General features: G+C 38.2%; 1 pseudogene; it reads left to right on the plus strand.

The window, feature by feature from the left end:
• Positions 1-2,497: 2,497 nt before the first annotated feature.
• On the plus strand, positions 2,498-3,701 carry LOC104863569 (annotated as a pseudogene).
• The last annotated feature ends 10,137 nt before the right edge of the window (positions 3,702-13,838 follow it).

Consider the following 13,838-nt stretch of genomic DNA (forward strand, 5'->3'; position numbering starts at 1 on the left):
TGTCCAAAATTGTTTTCACATTTAACACTAAACATTCCAGAGACCAAATACATCAATAGGACAAACTATACATACAACAGACAAATAGCAAGGGGTAAAAATGAGAACCAAGACCTGTCATGTAAAGGTACAAGATCCCAATAATGAATGTAACTGTACTGTATACCTAAAATGTACCAGTAAACTCAATGAGAAAAAAAACCCCAGACAAATAGACAAAATTACATGCCACAGCACACAAATAAAAGAAACAAGAGGCCTAGAAACAATGGACACCAAGACCATTCAGAAATCTAAACCACAGATTGAGTTGCCAAGGCTCGGCTGGAACTTGTGAGCCTCATCCATCAGCCTTCCAGAGTGCTGGCATCACAGGCACCAACAAGCAGTTTATTTAACAAGTGGACCATTCCCCGCTCTCAGGAAAAAAAAAAAAAAAAAAAAAAGCAGAAATAAAAGGAATAAAGATAAGAAATGAAGAAGTCAAATTGTCATTATTTGCAGATGACATGATACTCTATTTAGAAGATCCCAAGAACTCTGCTAAAAGTCTTCTAGACTTAATAACCAAATTCAGCAAAGTACTTGGATTCAAGGTCAACACACAAAAATTAATAGCTTTTCTGTACATGAAAAACAGACTCACTGAAAGAGAAATGGGACAAACAATTCCTTTCACAGTAGCATCCAAAAAAATTGAAATCCCTAGGAATCCATCTAACAAAAGAAATCAAAGACCTCTACACTGAAAACTATAGCACTCTGAAAAAAAGAGATTGAAGAGAATATAAGAAAATGGAAAGACATCCTAGCTTCTCTGTAGGAAGAATCAACATAGTGAAAATGGCCATACTTCCAAAATTGCTATATAGATGCAAAGCAATCCCAATTGAAATCCCAGCAGCATACTCCACAGACCTTAAGAAAACAACCCAAAAATTCATTTGGAACAAGAAGAGACCTAGATATAAAAGCAATTCTAGGCAATAAAGACAAGGAAGAGGGTATCAGAATACCTGACTTGGAACTGTACTACAAGGCTACTGTGATAAAAACAGCATGGTACTGGCAAAGAAACAGACCTGAAGACCAGTGGAACAGATTAGAAGATGCAGAAACAACTCCAGACACACACAGCCACCTCATCTTTGAAAAAGGAGCCAAACATCCTCACTGGAAGAAAGATAGCCTCTTTAATAAATGGTGCTGGAAAAACTGGGTTTCAACTTGCCAAAGATTAAAACTAGACCTATATCTCTCACCACACACTAAACTAAAATTGAAATGGATTAAAGATCTAAAGATTAAACAGAAACATTAAACTGGCTGGAAGAGAGGTTAGGTAGAACTCTTGAAGACATTGATGTAGGAAAAGACTTTATGAACAAAATCTCAGTTGCCCATGAACTAGTGTAATCAGCAAATGGGATGCCTTCTCACTAAAAAGCTTCTGCACAACAAGAAAAACAACCAATAGTGTGAAGAAATAACCCACAATGTGGGAAAAACTTCACAAGTTCTTCCTCAGACAAAGGTCTACTATCTAGAATATATAAAGAACATTAAAAAAAAAATCAGACCTCCCAAATTTAAAGACCCAATCCAAAAATGGGCATCTGAAATGAACAGACATTTCTCAGACAAAGAAGTAGAAATAGCAAATAAACATATGAAAAGAATGTTCAACATCACTGGCCATTCCAGAGATGCAAATGAAAACAACACTGAGATTCCACCTCACCTCAGAAAGAATGGCTGCTATCATGAAATCAACCAATGAAAAATGCTGGCAGGACTGTGGGGAAAGAGGGACCCTGCTCCACTGCTGGTGGGAGTATAGACTGGTGCAACCACTGTGGAAATCAGTATGGAGATTCCTCAAAGAACTAGGATTGGAGGTCCTGTTTGGCCCAGCTATCCCCCTGCTGGGTATCTTCCCCAAAGAATTAGAAGAATCATACCACAGTGATATATGTGCACCGTATTCATAGCAGCACAATTCGTGATAGCTAAAACTTGGAAGCAGCCCAATTGCCCATCAAGAGGAGACTGGATAAAGAAAATGTGTGTTTTTGTAAATAAAATGGAGTACTACTCAGCCATAAAGAATGAGAAAGTAGAGACATTAATAGATAAATGGATGCACATTGAGGCCATACTCTTAAGTGAAATAAATAGGATGCATATGTGTAAATACTGAATAGTTTCTCTAGTGTGAAAAACTGAAAGTGTAAATAAGGACTAAAAGGTATAATAGACAATGTGAAATAGGAAGAAAAGGTGCAAAGGGTAAGGGGAAGTGAGAAGGGTAGGGGAAAATAAAGATGGGAATGGAATTAACATGAGAAAAAGAAAAAATGGAAACAAAGTCTTTGTAGACAGGGAGGGCAAGGGAATGGGAAAAAAAAAAAAAAAGAACCAAGATGGATTATGTGCAAATTTCCAAAGACGAATGTTATTACATTGAATACCTTAAATGTACCAATGAAATTAATAAAAAAAAAAAGTTTTCCTGCTCTCCTGGAATGTGGCTGTCAAGTTCCTCATGGCCAGGAAGTTCAATGTGCTCCAGGCTGTCGAGCTGTTCCACTTGTACAGGGAAGACACGAAGGGAGGACGGTGTTGTGAAGCTGAAACCTCACGAGGAACCTGTCCATTCCTAGACCCCTCAGTGGGAAGCTCACCACTCTAAATTTGCCAGACCCTAAGGGAGCCTGCATTGCTCTCTTCACTGCCAGGCTGCACCATCCCCAAAAGTTGTTCCAACATGTATTCTTCTAGGTGCTGTTTGACTTACTGGACAGGGCTGTTAATAACTTTGAGACTCAGAGGAATGTCCTGGTGTTTATCTATGACATATGCAGTTCTAATTATGCCAACTTTGGAATGGATCTTGGCAAGAAAGTCCACGATCTGCTGAAGGGAGCATTTCCAGCCCACTTGAAAAAGGTGCTGATTGTTGGTGCAACTGGTTCTGTGTGCCCTACTTCATCATCAGCCTCCTTCTGAAGGACAAAGTTCTGGGGAGGATTCAGACACTAAAGACATAGGAAGTTACTCAGCACTTGCCCAGGGAGTGCCTTCCAGAAAACCTTGGTGGGTACATCAGAATTGACCTCACCACATGAACTTCCAATTCCTACCCCAGGTGAATGGTCACCCAGATCCCTTCAATGAGATCATCCTGTCCCCCTCCCCTCCTGCCTTAGACTGGGACTTGGTACATGATCCTGGTCCCCACACCATGACTGCCCATGAGCTGGTGGACGATGTTAACATCAGGCAGAATCGGTAGATCTATGAGGGTTATGAAGACATTCCTTGGGAGAACCCTACTGGTGCTTTCTACCATTCTATGTCTCCAGGAAACCTGCAGAAGAACCTCTATGAGACTGTCCCTTGCCTGGACCAAACGTGAGTGAAGCTGACAAAATGAAGTGGCCATACTCAGACAGATTATATTGATGCTTATGGATCATAAGCAGAAAAATGCTTACATCAGCACCCAGGGCCCTTAGGGAAACACCTCTTCTGACTTCTGGCTCATGGAATGGGAGCAGAAGGTCTTGGTGATTGTCATGACCACCTGCTCTGAGGAAAGCAGCAGGAGGAACTGCAGCCAGTACTGGCCTCTAGAAAAGGACACTCAGATCCAATTTGGCTTCCTCACGATATATGGATACATCTTCCAACACAGATGACTCTGGTGAGTCATATGACTTACATCTCACAAGGAAAGAATATTAATGGTTATATAGATCTGACTTACATCTTTCTCCCTGCCCCCTCTTTCTTTCTTTCTTTCTCACCAACATTTAGTAACTGCAACACATCCAGACTTGTTAAACTAGAGACAGCCTGTAATATTATCCAAGGCCTAACAAAAACTTGTAAAGTTACATTGAACAACAGAGCAGAATAGAGGATGCAGAAACAACTCCAGGCACACTCAGCTACTTTATCTCTGACAAGGAACTAAAAAATTTCACTGGAGAAAAGATAGCTTCCTTAGCAAACAGTGCTGGGAAAACTGGCTATCCACATGCATGCACTAAATGAAAATTGAGATGGATCAAAGATATAAATATTAAAACAAGACAAGTAAAACTCATGAAGACATAGGCATAGGCAAAGTCTTTCTGGACAGAACCCTAGTTGCACAACAAATAATACTGAGAATAAACAAATGCGATCACATCAAATTAAAAACCTTCTGCACAGCAAAGTAAACAACCAATAGAGGGAAAAAACAACCTACAGAAAGGGAAAAGGTTTTGCTAGCTACTCCTAAGATAAAGGACAAATATCTAGAATATATACAGAGCTCAAGAGAGTTATATCCTATAAATTTAAAGATGCAATCATAAAATGAGCAACTGAACGGAAGAGAAACTTTTCAGTTGAAGATGGACAATAAGTACATGAAAATGTTCAACATACCTGGTTATTAGAGAAATGTAAACTAAAACAGCACTAAGATACCATCTCAGTCTAGAAAGAATGGCTATCTTCAAGAAATCAAACAATAACCAATGCTGGAAAGGCTGCAGGGAAAAAAGAACCCTTCTTCATTGTTGGTGGGAGTGTAAACTAGTATAATCACTATGGAAATCAGTACTGAGATTCCTCAAAAAACTGAAACTGGGCCGGGGATATAGCTCAGTGGTTCTGCTGCCTGCCTTAGCACAAGGTCTTGAGTTCAATCTCTGGTACCAAATAAACCAAAAAAATCTGAAACTAGAAATTCCATTTGATCCAGCTATTCCCCTTGTAGGCATCTTCCCAAAAGAGTTCAAATCAGCATATTACAGAATAATGCTGGCTGGGGATGTAGCTCAGTGGTACTGTGCCTGCCTGGCAAGTACAAAGTCTTGAGTTTGAGCCCAGAACTGAAAAAAACAAAACCAACAAACAAAAAAAGACACCAACCAGAATTCATGCATAAAATAGACAGATTAAAAATCAAAGAATGGAAAATAATATTCCATACAGTGAGAATGGGAAAAAAGCAGGAGTAGCTATCCTATTTTCAGACAAAGTAAATTTCAAGCCAAAGCTGATCAGAAGGGGCAAAGAATGTCACGACATGTTGGTTAAGGGAACAATCCAACAGGAAGAGATAACAACTATAAACACATGCACTGAACACTAGCACACCCAGGTCATAAAATAAATACTACTGGACATAAAAGATCAGATAAATATCAACACAATTATAGTAGGGGACCATAACACCCATTGTCACAAACAGGTCAATTAGCTGGATGTGGTGGTGCATGCCTGTAATCCTAGCATTTAGGAAGCTGAAGCAGGAGGACTACTGTGAGTTTGAGGCCAACCTGGGCTACACAGTAAATTCAAGGGCAGACTGAATTGCACAGCAAGACTTCGTCTCAAAAAAGGATAAAAATAATGAAACCTTTGAACAAATAGACAATAGATATCTACAAAGTGTTCCATCTAACAACAAAGTATACATTCTTCTCAGCAGCACATGGAACTTTCTGTAAAATAGGCCACACAGTGGCTCATAAAACATGCTTATGTAACTACAAATGAACTGAAATTATCCCATGCATACTATCAGATCATAGTGCAATGAAACCAGAAATCAATAGCAAAAGAAACCACATAAAATATGCAAACACATGAAAATTAAACAATACCCTCTAGAGTAATCAATGGGTCACAGAAGAAATTAAGAAAGAAATTAGATGGTTCTTAGAATCAGATGATAATGCCAACACAACATACCAGAACACATGGGACACAACAAAAGTAGTCCTTCGAGGGAAGTTTATAGCGATAAATGCCTACACCAGAAAAACAGAGCAAGCTCAAATAAATAACCTAATGATGAACTTCAAGGTTCTAGAAAAACAAGATTAATTCAAAACAGCAAAAATCCAAAGCTAGTTCAAGGAAGGAAATTATAAAGATTAGAGCAGAAATTAATGAAATTGAGATTAAAAAAATAAAAACCAGTACAAAGAATCAATGAATTGGAGACTTCCAGGAAGATGGCAGAGTGGTAAACAGCAGCGAAAGAGCTTCTCTAAGATTTATTGTCTAGACAAGGGAATACAGCAATGTGAGGAAGAGAAAAAGGAGTGAGTGGGTCCCCAGGACCCAGCAAGGATCTGAAGTGAAAATATCAGCCTATGAAGAGGGTGAAGAGTCAGACTGCAATGCAGAAGGAGATGGCAAGCAATACTTTCTCTCTGAGCCCAGAGTCACTGCAAGGGAGGGGTGGCTTGAATTTGCAGATGAACAGTGACTACTGGCAACCCCAGAGGCCCCTACAAGAAATGCACCAGTGGAATGAAACAGTGGATGCAGCAGACTGCAGTAGATGGTGAATTATTCAGGTTCAGATGTCCCTCAGAACAGGGAGATTGGCTGGTAGCCATCTAAGAGAGAGAGGTCAACTGACCTTGGAACTAAGAGCAGCTACAAGCTATCTCCATCTAAAAGCTCACAATGTCAAGGTGAAGCAGAACTAAGTTCAAATTGGCAGGAGATTAAGGGTCCAAGTTCAAGGTGGCAGGGAACCAAGTTAAAGCTTGCAGAAGTCACACAGAGTGTTGTGGGCTGAACAAATCAGGTCCAGACTCACAGAAGAAACTGGCCTGAACTTCAGTGCAACGAGAGGTGCAGGCTTGCTGGGATAATGAACTACTCGGCCATAAATCTATGGCTGGCTTGCTGGGATTAATTTATGAGGATCCGGCCTCTGTCTACCCACTCTGCCTACCAGTTACAGCAGAGACATGCCTTGAAATGGATACTTTTCTTCTTTTGTAAAAACAATTTCTAAAAAAAGTCCCATTGAAAGTATACACAGCAGAATGAGCCAATATGAGGACAGAGTATTAGATATAGAAGAGAGAATTCTGGTTAGTGATGAGGAAAAGAAACAGTTCTTGAAAATAGCAAGGGATCATGAGAAATCAATCCAGCAGCTGCTAGATGACACACACACACAAGATTAAGCAGAATCAATGAAAAAGCAGGAAAAGAACAAGTGACATTAAAAAAACTGTTTACAGAAGTAATGGTAGGAAACTTACCAAACAGGGAAAAAGACTTTGACATGTAGATAAGGAGGCATATAGAACTCCAATCATCCATAATTTAAAAAATGAACACCAAGACACATAATCGTCAAGAATCCAGAAATTCAACATAAGATTAGAATATTATAATATGTTAGAGAAAAGAAACAAGTCACCTATAAAGGGGCTGGGAATTTAGCTCAGTGGTGCCACTGCCTGCCTGGCAAGTGCAAGGTCCCGAGTTTGATCCCTGGTACCAAAAAAGCAAATCACCTGTAAAGGAAAGCCCATCAGAATCACAGCAGACTTCTCAACACAAATCCTCAAGTCAATGAGAGCTTGGAATGAAATATTTCAAGCACTAAAAGAAAACAATCTGCAACCCAGATTGATGTACCCCGCAAAATTATCTTTCAAAATTGATGGAGAAATAAGGTATTTCCATAACAAAGTATACCTGAGGAAATTCATGACCACCAAACCAGCACTCCAAAATGTTCTGAAGGACATTCTAGAAAGAGATAATTAGGACTAGAACTCCATGAACTCCAACAGGATGAATCCACTATACAATTAATTAAACAGGGGAGCAGGGAGAAAACCAATAATAGGAAAATAAAAAGACAAGAATAGGTCAATACATATCAGTTATAACCATCAATGTAAATGGTCTCAATACACCAATCAAAAGAGACAGGGCTGGGGATTTAGCTCAGTGGTGCCACCACCTGCCTTGTAAGTGCAAGATCCCTGGTACCAAAAAAACAAACAAACAAAAGAAAGAGACTGGCAGAATGGATCAAGAAGCAAGATTCAACAATATGCTGCATACAAGAAATATGTTTAATTAAAAAACAAATACATAGACTGAAAGTCAAAGGATGAAAAAAACATATCCATGTGATAGATACTTGGAAAAAATCAGGGGTAGCTATTCTTTTTGCAGACAAAGTACATTTATTTCAAGCCAGGATTGATTAAGACAGACAAAGAAGATCACTACATCCTTGTAAAAGGAACAATCCAAGAGGAAGAGATAAATAATCACAAATATATATGCACCAAATAGCAGTGCACCCAACTATATAAAGCAAACATTAATGGACATGAAAAATCAAATAAGCACTTATACAATTGTAATGAGGGACCTCAATAACACACTGTCACAAATAGATCAACTAGACAAAAAAAAAAAAATCACAAAAATATCAGAACTGAGCCAAATTTTAACAAATGGACTTGGTAGATATCTACAGAGTGTTCTAGCCCACAACATCAGAACACACATTCTTCTCATGGGACATTCTCCAAAATAGACTACAAACTAGCTCACAGAACATGCTTAAGTAAATGTAAAGAAATTGAAATTATCTCACTATTAGACCATAGTGCAATGAAATTGGAAATCAACGGCAAAAGATACCACAAGAACTTCATAAACACATGGAATGAACAATGCCCCCCTGAACAAACCAGTGGGTCACAGACAAAATTAAAGAAGAAATTAGACAGTTTCTACAATTAAATAATAATGCCAGAGGGAGGGAAAAAGGAAGGAAGGGACAAGAAAAAAAAAAGTTCCAATGCAGGGGAAAAAAATGGAAAAAAAAGATTTTATACATAGGGAGGGGAGGGGGCATAAGAGGAGAGGGGGAATGGGACAAAATAAAATTTATTTAAAAAAACCAACCCAGTAATGCCAATACAGTATGCAGGATGCAATGAAAGCAGTCCAATAAGGGAAATTTATAGTGGTGAAATCCCATAACAGAAAAACAGAGCAAGCTCAAATAACTTAATGTTGAACCTTAAGCTTCTCAAAAAAGAAGAGTAAGTCAAGCCCAAAACTTGTACAAAGGAGGAAATTATAAAGATCAGAGCAGAAATTAATGAAAAAAGACTAATAAAACAATACAAAGAATCAATGAATCAAAGAATTGGTTCTTTGAAAGATTAAATAAAATTGACAAACCCTCACCCAACCTTATCAAAAAAAAAAAGGAAAGAAAAGACTCAAACCCATGCAATTAGGAATGAAAATAGTGAAATCAGAACAGATCTTGTCCAAATCCAGAAGGTCCTTAATACCAACTTCGAGAATCTGTATTCTAATAAAATGGAAAACACAGAAGAAATGAACAGATTCCTAGATAACTATGAATTTACAAAGCTAAATCAAGAAGATATAAAAATTCTAAACCAATATCAATGAAATTGAAGATGAAATTAAAACCTACCAACAAAGAAAAGATTAACTGTTGAATTCAACAAGAAATTTAGAGAAAACCTAATGACACTTTCTCCAACTCTTTAATGAAAATGAAAGGCAAGCAACACTCCCAAATTCATTCCCAGAAGCAAGCATTACCCTGATACCAAAACCAGAGAAGGATCCAAACAAAAAAGAGAGCTACAAGCCAATGTCCATAATGAACATAGATGCAAAAATCCTCAATAAGATACTGGCAAACAGAATGCAGCAAGTCATCAAAAAGGTTATACACCATGGCCAAGTAGGATTCATCCCAGGAATGCAGGGATGGTTCAACATAAGCAAATCAATAAATGTAATCACCACATTAACAGAACCAAGGACAAAAACCATATGATCATCTCAATAGAGCAGAGAAGGCATTTGACAAAGTCTATCCATGATGAAAACTCTACAGAAAACTGAAATAGGTGGTCTTTATCTCAATCTGATAAAAGCCATCTATGACAAACCAACAGCCAACATCATACTAATTGAACAAAAACTGAAAGCTTTCACTCTAAAATCAGGAACAAGACGTGGGTGTCCTCTGTCACCACTCATATTCAATATACTTTTGGAAACATTAGCCAGAGCAATCAGACAAGAGAAAGAAATAAAACAAATAAGGATAAGAAAGGAAAGAAGTTAAATTATCATTATTTGAGGATGACATGATATTCTATATAGAAGACCCCCAAAACTCCACCAAAGACTTCTAGATTTAATACACAAATTCAATAGCATAGCTGGATACAAAATCAGCCCTCAAAAATCATTAGCATGCCTGTACACAAATAACAAACTCACTGAGAGAGAAATTAGGGGAACCACACCTTGCACAATAGAATCCAACAAAATGAAATATCTAGGAATCAATCTAACAAAGGAAGTAAAAGATCTTTACATTAAAAACTACAGTACTCTTAAAAAGGGAGATCAAAGCGGATACCAGAAAATGGATAGATATCCCTTGTTCTTTGGTAGGAAGAACCAATATAGTGAAAATGGACATACTTCGAAAATTGTTATACAGATTTAATGCATTTCTGATCAACATACCAATAGCATATGTCACAGAATTAGAGAACACAATCCTAAAATTAATTTGGAACCATAACAGACCAATTCTGGGCAACAAAGGCAAGGCAGGGGCCTCAAAAACCTTGACTTGAAATTATACTACAAAGCTGTAATAAAACAGCATGGTAAAGGCAACAAACAAACAAACAAAACCAGACCCAAGGATTAATGGAACAGATACAGAAACAATTCCAAACACACTCAACCACCTTATCTTTGACAAAGTAGCTAAATACTTTCATTGGAAGATAGACTTTCATTGGAAGATAAATCGTTCGCCAGGGGCCAGGGATTTGGCTCAGTGGTTCTGCCGCCTGCTGTGCAACATCAAGGGCCCAAGATTGATTCCCCCATATATAAAAAAAAAAAGATTAAATGGTGCTGCTAAAACTGGCTTTCCACACACTGAAGATTAAAACTAGACCCGTATCTTTCACCATGGACTAAACTAAAATTGAAATGGATCAAAGATCTAAATACTAAAACAGAAACACTAGGGCTGGAGATTTAGCTCAGTGGCACTGCACCTGCTTCGCAAGTACCAGGTCCTGAGTTGGATCCCAAGTACCAAACAAATAAACAAATACACATTAAAAAAAACCCAGAAACCCTGGATTTTGGTAGAACTTCAAGGTAGAACTCTTGACATTGGTGTAGGCAAAGACTTAATGAACAAAATCCTGATCACACAGGAAATGTCACAAATAACAACTGGGATTTCATATTTTGGGGGGGCAGTTTGAGACAGGGTCTCACTATGTAGTTGAGATTGACTTGAAATTCACTATGTAGCCCATGCTGGTCTCAAAGGCACACAGCGATCCTCCTGCCTCAGCCTCCAGAGTGCTGGGATTACAGGTGTGTGCCACCACACCCAGAAGGATTTCATTTTATTAAAAAGCTTTTGCACAGCAAAAGAAAATACCAACAGAGTGAAGAGAAAACCCACAATGTGGGGAAAATTTTTTTCCAGCTGTTCCTTAGAAAAAAGACTAATATCTAGCATATATACAAAACAAAACAAAAAACTACCCAAATTTAAAGACCTAATCCAAAAATGGGCATCTGAAATGAATAGATACTTCTCAGGTGAAGAAATAGAAACAAGTAAGAATATGAAAAAATGTTTAATATCACTGGTCATCTGAGAGATGCAAATTAAAACACTGACATTCCATCTCACTGCAGAAAGATTGGCTATTATCAAGAAATCAACCAATAATAAATGCTGGCAGAGTAATGGGGAAAAGGGGACCTTTCTCCACTGTTGGTGGGAGTATAGACTGGTGCAACCACTGGGAAAATCAGTGTGGAAATTCTTTAAAAAACTAAAACTAGAGGTTCCATTTGACCCAGCTATTTCCCTTCTTGATATCTTCCCAAAAGAATTAAAAACATTATACCACAGTGATATATAATACTCATGTTTATTGCAGCACAATTTATAATACCTAAATCTTAGAGCCCAAGCTGGGCATGGTGGCACTCGCCAGTAATCCCAGCACTTGGGAGGCTGAGGCAGGAGGATTGCTGTGAGTTCGAGACCAGATAGTGAGTTCCAGGTCAGTCTCAACTCCATAGTGAGACCCTATCTCAAAAACAAAAAACAACAAACAAACAACCCCCCCAAAAAAAACAAAGAAGAAAGAGCCCAAATGTCCATCAACCAATGAATGGATAAAGAAGATGTAGGTTTTTTTTTTATACAATAGAGTACTACTACACCATAAAGAAGGATAATCTTGAGACATTTCTAGCTAAATGGATGCACCTTGAAATCATACTCTTAAGTGAAATAAATTGAACACACATGTTTAAATATTGCATTGTTTCCCCGGTGTGAGAAACCAAAAGTGGAAATAAGGACCAAAATTATAATAGATATTGGGAAATGGGAGGAAAATGATCACATGAGAAGGGGAAGAAGAAAGGGAGGAGGGAGAAAGGAAGGAAGGGAAAAGAAAAAAGAATAGAAGGAGAAAATGGCAACAAAGCTTTTGTAAATGAGGGGAAGAAAGGTTGAAAGGAGAGGAAAGGAAGAGGAGAAAAAGAAGAATCAAGATATGTGCTGTACAGGTACAAATTCCCTATGATGAATGTAATAATAATAATAATAATAAATATATAATAAATAATAATTATGTAAGTCTAAAATGTAGCAATAAAAAAGAGAAAAGAATCAATGAATTAAAGAGCTAGTTTTTGAAAGAAACAAAATAGACAAACCCTTAGCCATTCTTACAGGAGGAAGGAGGAATGAATGAGTCAATGAAAATCAATGTAATTAGAATTGAAAAATGCAAAATCACAATGGTCATTGCCAAAATTCAGAAGATTTTTAGTAGCATCAAAAACCTGTACCTATACATTAGAAAATTCAGAAGAAACAGATAGATTTCTGATATAAATGAATTAACAAAACTGAAATAATACGATATAAAACCCTGAATAATCCAAAAATAGGCAACAAAACTGAAGCAAAATCAATAAAAAATAAAACTACAAGGTAAGAAAAGTCTGGGACCATATGAATTTACTGCGGAATTGTACAAGAACTTCAGGGAAGTTCTAATGCCAATATTCCTCAAAATCTTTCATGAATCTGAAAGGGAACCAGTATTCCCAGTCATTCCTGGAAGCTAGCATTTCCCTGATTCCAAAACCAAAGAAGGATCCAGTAAAAAAAGAGAATTACAGGGGGAGCCAGGGATTTAGCTCAGTGGTGCTGCCGCCTGCCTCACAAGCACAAGGTCCCGAGTTCCATCACCGGTACCAAAAAAAAAAGGCTGGAAAAAAAGAGAATCACAGGTCAATTTCTTTCATGAACGTAGATGCAAAAATCCTCAACAAGATACTGGCAAACAGAATACAGCAAATCATCAAAAAGATGAACAAGTAGGCTTCATCTCAGGGATGCAAGGATGGTTTCACATAAAAAAATCAATAAACGTAAAATACCACATAAACAGAATCAAAGACAAAAATCACAGAATCATCTCAACAGATGTAGAAAAAGCCTTTGACAAAACCCAGCACCCATTCATCATTCATCCTCCCCCCTGCCTGACACTGCCCAGCCAAACCGCCTGCTGTCTGGATTCAGGCTTCAAACCAACTCTGTGCTCTCAGCAAGCTCCTCACCTCCTTGAAGAAAGCTTTGCCAGGTCTGTAATCTTATTTACCCACCTGTGGTGACGTTTCACATCTCTGTAGAGCAGCCGCTGTCAACCCTTTCTTAGCCATTGATTCATCCTCCCCCCTGCCTGACACTGCCCAGCCAAACCGCCTGCTGTCTGGATTCAGGCTTCAAACCAACTCTGTGCTCTCAGCAAGCTCCTCACCTCCTTGAAGAAAGCTTTGCCAGGTCTGTAATCTTATTTACCCACCTGTGGTGACGTTTCACATCTCTGTAGAGCAGCCGCTGTCAACCCTTTCTTAGCCATTGTGTG

The sequence above is a fragment of the Fukomys damarensis genome, unplaced genomic scaffold (assembly GCF_012274545.1).
Source record: "Fukomys damarensis isolate Sample0158 unplaced genomic scaffold, DMR_v1.0_HiC HiC_scaffold_23, whole genome shotgun sequence".
In the NCBI taxonomy this organism is placed as follows: Eukaryota; Metazoa; Chordata; class Mammalia; order Rodentia; family Bathyergidae; genus Fukomys; species Fukomys damarensis.